Genomic DNA, 8,399 nt, shown 5'->3' with positions numbered 1-8,399 from the left:
AGGTATGTGTCAGCTGTGCTAGCTATTGGATATATTTAGACTAATTAAGCTCATAGGCAGAACAATTGAATGGGGGGGGAACGGAAGGCATGGAGGGCAACCATGGATGCCAGGGACAATGGAGGAGGAAGATGGGACATAGCAGAGGGTGGGGGATGGGGAATCAGGGATGGCAAGACAAAGGGCAAGGTATGCAGGATGTAAGAATTGGAAAATTATTTGCTGAGAACATGTATGTCGATGTGCTTGATTGAACCAATGCACAGTGTATTTTGGATGGAAAATTCATTGGTGTGTTGTGATGGTGTATAGTGAATTAATGTAGAAAATTTTAAAAAAAGACACTATCAAGAGGTAAGCTAATCTTTAAATTAAATGAATTTTGTAATTCAAAGAGAATAGAAGGCCATTCTTATGTTATATCTACTGAGGAAAAAAGAAATTCAAGGCCATACACCTCCAAAGGAGTCCACAGACGTTTTTTTAGTAAATCAAAAAGGAGAATCAGGCAAAGAATCAATAAGTAACTTTAATGGTCTATAAAAATTATGATTGGTTATAAAAAGATAGCAAGCAGAAAAACTAATCACAGAATTGCAAAATCTTAACATTACTGAAAACCTTCCCACCAGCCCCACATTCTTTAAATAAAGAAGCTGTGGGGGGGTGGGGGCGGGGAAGAAGCTGAGTGTTTGTTTATGTGGCTTGCCTCAAGTCAACAGCCAGTACCCGGTCTGGCCTCTGCTGGGACCCCAATAACTGCTTGCTCCCTTCTTCTTCTAGAGAAATTTCTTTCTAACTTGGCTGTTGCAAACTACTCCACTCATAAATGCTAAAACACATCAAATTAAACTTTAATTATCTGGTACCGCAGCCACAGATACAAAATAGTTTCAAACATCTAGTCTGAATGTAATAAGCCTTTCTGGACAATGACCCAAAATTTTCTCAGATGTTTCTCCAAAAAGCTAAAGCAAATAAGAGAGCTAGTTTAAATTTTCATAGTACATGACCTAGTTACCAACAATTAAAAAAAATGGCATCTTTAAAAGAAAACAGCAATAGAGAATACTGTTCCATTGCAGTTGAAAACTAGTGCTTTCAGGGAATAAGAGAAATGAAGATTTTCTACTAAAAATTCAGCTTCCAGCCCCTAGGCTTGAGTGGTAGGGTGCCCCCTGTATCCTTCTCTCTGTCTCCCTCTGCCACTCTCTGTCTTCTCATCTTTTTGTAATTTTTCTTTTTTTTTTATTTTTTCTTCTCTTATCTTGCTAGTAATCCCCTTCGTCCCCTTCCTCCCATTTAGGAGAGGCAAGGGGCAGGCAGAAGAAGACACTTCCATTGTAGCTGAGAACTAGTGTTTCACGTAACACACTCACATATCACGTGGTTTTCATTTTTTGCTTTTAAAAAAATAATAAAATTTTGGGGTTTTTTTTTCTCCTCTCGCTGTCTCTTCTCTTACTCTGTTTTCTTTTACCTCATCACTTTGCTACCCAGCCTCCATGCACTAACTGTCTAGACAGATCTAAGGGAAGCATAGCCAAATAGCTGAATACTATATTAGGGTTAACATATTCCTCAATACCCACAGAATCTGCTGCACAAAGGGATAAAAACGGACTGGCAAAGAGATTGCAGATCACCTCTTCCTGCACACCTCTGAACGCTGAGATTGAACTTCTAGAAATTGAGAAGAAACGTATATACCATCGGATGACTAGAAACCACCACAGAGGTCCAAGAAATATGAGAAACCAAGATAATACCTCACCTTCAATGGAAAAGAATAACTCCCCTTCATCCACACACAGTACAATGGAACTCAAGGAAATGTCTGATAAAGAATTTAGAATATTCATAGTGAAGAAGCTAAGAGAGATGCAAGAGAAGAGAGACAATGAACTCCAGAAGAGGCAGGAGTAAAGAGCCAATGAGTTCCAGGAGGTGAGGAAATTTTTGCATGATCTGAAAGAGGAGATACACGTCATAAAAAAGAATCAAATGGAACTCTTACAGATAAAGGCTGTAATACAGGAAACCAAAACTTCTCTTGTAAGTATTAAAAGTAGACTAGATCATACAGAAGATCAAATCTCAGATGTGTAAGAGAATCACTGGCCTAGAAAAATCCACCATAAAGACAGAAAATAGCCCAAAAAATGAGAGAAATATACAAGAAATACTAGATACCATTAAATGTCCAAATATCCGAATAATAGGTATCCCAGAAGGTGAAGAAACTAATAAGCGTATCAATAATCTATTCTATGAAATCCAGGAAGAAAATATTCCAAACCTAGAGAGATGTTCAAAGATCCAGATCCAAGGAATACAAAGGACCCCAAATAAGATCAACCAAAGGAGATCTTCTCCAAGACACATTATAGCCAGATTGACCAAAAACACAGACAAAGAGAAGATGCTCAGACTGGCAAGAGAGAAAGAAGTTACTTACAAAGGATATCAAATCAGGATAATAGCGGACCTCTCATAAGAAATAATGTGAGCAAGGAAAGAATGGGAAAATATACTGAAAGTGTTGAGTGAAAATCAATTTCAACCAAGAATACTATACCTGGTAAGATTATCCTTCATATGGAAAGAGATGACAAGAACATTTTCAGATAAACAAAACCTGAAAGAATTTTTATCGGCAACAGACCAGTTCTCCAAGAAGTTCTGAAGGGGGTGATATATCAGGAAAATTAAAGTCAATCACAGAAATAAGAGTTAAAAAACACCTAAGAAAAGGGCCAGCTTGGGAACCAGCAGTTAGTGTAATGGCTATGTCACTGGACTCCCACGTAGTCAACCACGTTCGCATCCCGGACCTGGTGACTTAAAACTCACGCCGGGCGCGTGTGCGTGTGTGCCCAAGATCCCGAGAGGAGAATGGAGGAGAAGGGATTGCGGTGTGACCATCTCCCCTGGGGGGGTGATTTCTCGCTTTCTGTCTCTATGTCTCTCTCTGTCTGTCTGGCAAGTGCATGCGCCCTATAGCGAAAAACCTCTCCCAAAAAAAAGAAAAAAAAAAAAAAAAGGGCCAGCTTAATGGTAGAGACAAGTTCAGAGTTGAATATTATCTTCCAGAATTTAAATGGAAAGCCCAGACCACAACAGATGTTAAATTAAGTACATGAGACTGAGCTGGTAAATTAGTAATTTGTGACTTTTGACTAAAACAATTCTGATCTTTTTCTATGCTTTGTACTCCAGAGATAAGGATTTCTGTCTTCTCTTGAGTTGTCAACAGGTCCATGTATCTACTATTTGAACAGAATCCTAACCTGTTTCCTGGCTTTAAGTCTTAACAAAGTTATCTTAACATTTTTTAATTTGATGTATTAAGGCTAAAACTGCCTTTCTTGAAATTAAAAAAATATATTAAAAAATACCTATTTTTTTAAAAATACCTATTTAATGACCACACTAAGCTATACAGACTCAGCTAGATGCTATTTTATAGTATATGCATTCTACTCACAGTTTCATGCTTAAAGTCAGACATGTGTTCACAGGTATTTATATATCAGCTGAACTTACTATTGAAAGTAGTTATGGGGGCCGGCAGGTAGCATGGTGGTTAAGGCAGCTGGACACCCACATGGCTGACTGTAGTTCGAGTCTTGGACCTGGCAGCTTGCTTTCTCACTTTCCTTCTCTCTCACTGGTCAACTTCAAACAAAATATAAGATAATGACAATGAATAAAATTAAATAAATAATAAGTCTTAAAAAAAAAGGAGTTAGATCAATTAAGATATTTTGTTAACCAATAAAATGGGGAGAGAAGGAATGGAAGCCAATTGCAGATACCAGAGATAGTGTAGGAGGAGGATGGGAAATAACAGAGGATGAGAAATGGGGGGGAGGGGTTAGGGATATATATATATATATATTCACACACAAAACACGAATTGGAAAACTATTTGTTGACAATAGCATGTATGACTAAGTCACTATATAGTGTATTCTGGGTGGGAAACTGCATTTTGTATGCTGTGATGATGTTCAGTGAATGAAAGTAAAATAAAATAATTAATTTAAAAAATCAGTAATAAAAATGGTAAAGAAAACTCTTAACTGAAAATATGTTTTAAAAGACCTTTCAAGAAAGAAACCTGTATCAAACTTGGACTGAATAATTAGTTGCATAACAAGATAGTACTGTTACTCTATAGAGAGATATACATAATTCTGTCTCAAAAAAGTAGTGCAAAGTCTCAAAACTGGTGGGTAAAACTAAGATGTTACAGGTAGCAAAGTGGACAGTTGTTTTTACACAGTCCACTCTGAAAAAAGGGGGTGTGTAAAAGTAGAGAAACAATAGATATGGGGAAATTCAGGGAAAGTTCTCAAATCAGCTCCAATTGAATGAAAATCTCCAACTGACCATATTAATTTAGTTCAATAAATGATCTAATTATGATAAAAGTCATCCCAAAAAGTTAATTACATTTAACCTTCCCTGATTACTCAATGTTAAGCATAATTTTTTTAAAAAAGATTTCTACTTTTGGGCCAGCTGGTAGTGGAATGCTTAAGGTGGCTAGATCCTATATAGCCAACTGCCCAGTTCAAGTCACGGACTCAGCAGCTTGGAAATGATGCTGAGCGCATGTACATGAATGCCCAAAGAAGAATGGAAGATAAGGAATTGTGATGTGGCCAACCACCCCACCCCTGCCCAGGAGATGCTTTCTCACTCCCGCTGGCTCTCTGTCTCTCATGAGTACACAAGTCCTACAGAGAATTTTTCAAAAGTAAATTTTACTTTTTAATACATTATAAAATAAATTTTGAAGGGTAAAATAAAAATGAGTTTGGCACTTAAAAGTTCAATCTTCTTTTGTTTGCCAAGAAATTCCATTACTTTTAACAATTACCAGAATAGAGACTAAAAATATGGAATATTGGAATAAAATTGTTTTCAAATGAACACAATGCTCTCAGTTTGTCACAAATTACATAAGATCTTTAATGAATGAGTTGTGCCCCTAGAGGAGGAGCAAACTGAAGATACGGCAGGAGAATAAGCTGTTTTAAGTATACCTGTCTAAGCTTCTAGAAAGATGTTGCAAAGGATAATATCGAGCTCTACCAAACTCCTTCTTGTCACCATCAGAGTCTCTGACTCTGACCCTGCAAAAAATACAACTTAATATGATCCATTTTATCCAATAAATTAACATTTCCATAATATGTACAAGGCACTGTGGTTATGCTACAAATGACAGAGACGAATGAAATACCATTCCTGCCCTCAAGCAACTTATCATGTAAGAGGTAGATAAGTCAAATGGTAATAACTATGATATAAGAGGATAATGCAAAAATAAAATGCCAAGGCCAGCAGCTGGCATGGTAGTTAAGAGGCTGGACTTCCACATAGCTGACCACAGTTCACGTCCCAGATTTGGTGGATCGCTTTCTCACTTTCACATGCTCTCCCTCTCTCTCTGGTGAGCACACATGACCTATAGCAAATTTTAAAAATAATAATAATAGATACCAGCAAGTGTTGTAATGGTTACAACGGAACTCCTGTGTAATTGACCACAGTTCAAGTCCTGGACCCAGCAACTTACAACTTATACAGGGCATAAGTGCATGCATGCCTAAAATTCCAAAAAGAGAATGAAGAAGGAATTGGGGCATGGCCATCCCCCCTTGGGGGGGAGGAGTAATTTCTTGATCTCTGTCTCTCTGTCTCTCTTGTGAGTACATGTGCCGTATCACAAAAATCACTCCAAAGAAAATAATTATAATACTAAATAATAAAATAAAATGCCATTAGAGAAGAGAAGAAGGAAAAGAGATTCTTTTTGGCTTAGTGGAATTATGCAGGTTCAAGAAAGAAAAGGCACTAGAATTGAGCACTGAAGCACAGGCAGAATTTTGATAGGCACAGGTAGAAGAGGGAATAGTGTGACCAAAGGTATAGATACAGGAAATAAAGTGCAAATTCAGAGTTAGGAAGAAAATCAAAAGGATTAGAAAGAGTATCAAGGGATAGAGGTAGGAAGTTTAGTGTGTATAAGCAGTTAGTACAGTGATGAAAAATGTCAGCTCTGGTGTCAGAATGCTTTAAATGTGACTCCATTACTTCCTAGCTGTATAATCTTGGACTGTGCTTCAGTCTCCTCATCCATAAACTTAGGTTAAAAATAACTCTCTTGCCTACCAATCAGGGTTATCTGAAGATTAACTATAACAAGGCATGTACAAGTGCTTTATGAACCATAAAGTATTATAAGATGTGCATTATTATCAGGACAGTGGCAAGGAAAGGAAAAAGAATTTGAGAAACGATAGAATCCAAAAGATTTAATAGTTGTTAGTTGAGAAGCATGTGGGAACCAAGAACCCACTGATGACTGGCAGAGAAGTACCAGGGATGCTGCATGGTCTTCCAAGTCCCCCAGTTCATCAGCTCGAGAACACCACTCAGCACTGCACCCTATTCATCCTCAGCCTCAGTCAACCGCTGCTAGAAAATATCTATGGCACCTCGAGTTGCTCAACAATAAGCACTCTCTCCATCAGGTGAAGGGTGAGGAAGAGAAGGAAGTTCATCCACGGAGGAAGGACTTGTGACATGCAATTCTAAACTAAAGGAACATACTGTTCTACTAGCAAAACAAAAATAGGCATCAAAAAGTTTCTTCAGGTACCTTCATCCAAAAATCCTGAGATTTACCACTGTACAGACTGGAGCTTTAAAGAAGAAGCTGGCCACACCTAGACTTACGCAGAAGAGGTAACACATAAGAATAAAGGATCAAAGAGCAAAGACAACTCTTGTTAAAGAATAAATAATGCTGACAGAGCTGTGTGTCTTCAGAAGCTTGAGGATCAGGCAGGACAAGGACAGAATCTGAAGGGACCGAAAGCCCTCCAATTCAATGCTAGGAAATGAAGAACAGCTGATCTTAATAGACTGGCAGCTCTGGTCAAGGAAGCATAGACTTGGGAGCCCTGCCTCTACACTACTCCCTAAGCAATGTGCAAACCCATTTATGGTCCCTAAGCGATGTGCCGTGAACTATTTGTCATTATGCTTGAGTAAGGCCCTTCTGACTTAGTGATCCAAAGAGGTACCTTGTACATGATCCTGGCAGGTCAGAACCAACTTGGCTTTCCCAGTGGCACAGACAACTTCAGGAACTGTCCAGCTCTGGCTTTGATGAGGGGGCCCATAGAAGACATGGTGTCTTGACACCAAGTGTATAAGCTGGAATTTTGTTTCTGAGCATGATCAATGTGATTTAAGGAAATAAAACTCCCATTTATGAAATCATCATGAATGAAACAATATAGACAATTGTAATCTGAATGTTTGAGTTTTGGGGACTATGTACTATGCAAATACAATGACTTAAGCTTAAATTAGACTCTACTTAAGTGGCACTTGAAAGGAAAAACACAAAAACTCATTTCAGTTAAACTGATGTTTACCATGTTTTAAAAAAAGAACTACAATTTTGTCATATAAGAAAGAAAAAATGATTTGTTTCTTCCAACTTCCATTAAATTAAAACTTACAAGGCTATCAATGTGCTGTACAAATTTCTTAAGTAGCACTACCTAAAACTTATCAAGAGGCTGAAGTTAAAATTTGGAAAAATATACACTAAAATATAAGTTTTTCCCCCCAAAAAAATTGTACACATAGCTAATGCTGAAAAAACATATTCCAAAAATTGAATATAAAAAGAATTTCTGAATAAATCTTTAACAACTTCATGGTGCTTGAATACAAGCAAAGCTGCTTTTCCATAAAGCAGAAGAAATATTTTCATCATCCTAGTGATACCAGCTGCAATTTAAGGGCAAGTAATCTAAATTTTTTCTTTTTAATCTTCCTTCATTTATATGGAAATCAGATGTTTCCTAAAACATATCTGTACCTAGTACCTACGTCAACACCAAAGCTCAGAGCACACAAATTCCTCCAGCTGATTCCTGACTATCAGTGAAAACAGCATGCCAACATCATCTAAAACCTATGTGCGTCATTCACCAAAAAGGACATTACCAAGCTGTCAATTTCAATTAACCTGCCGGGCTTTATAAATAGCCTAAACTTCCTTATCTAAATAGGTTGGTGCCCTTTTCTCAGAAGGGACGGGAACAACATGACAAAGCAGCATGAAAAATAAATGAGCTTTCTCCTTTGCAAACAGGAGAACATTGACATTAAACCAATTCTAAGTCCAAATTGAAGAGCTATTAATAAAATAAGGTTCAAGAGAGCAGAGAATCTATTTTAACCAAAATATAAACAATATTCACTAACTATATCTCTACTTTTCTAAATATTTGATATAGAAACTATCTTTCTTTTTTTTTTTTTTTTTTTTTTTTTTTTTTAGGGGGGGGGGCGTTCGGCCAACA

At 37.3% G+C, this 8,399-nt stretch overlaps 1 protein-coding gene across 1 annotated transcript in view; it reads right to left on the bottom strand.

Annotated features, from left to right (window-relative positions):
* The window catches only part of BCKDHB (branched chain keto acid dehydrogenase E1 subunit beta), a 225,551-nt gene that overhangs the window by 177,708 nt on the left and 39,444 nt on the right, over positions 1–8,399 (bottom strand). The gene's annotated exons all lie outside the window — the stretch shown is intronic.

This window comes from Tupaia chinensis, unplaced genomic scaffold (assembly GCF_000334495.1).
Source record: "Tupaia chinensis unplaced genomic scaffold, TupChi_1.0 Scaffold000097_1, whole genome shotgun sequence".
Taxonomy (NCBI): Eukaryota; Metazoa; Chordata; class Mammalia; order Scandentia; family Tupaiidae; genus Tupaia; species Tupaia belangeri.
This window is presented reverse-complemented; position numbering and strand designations above follow the sequence as displayed.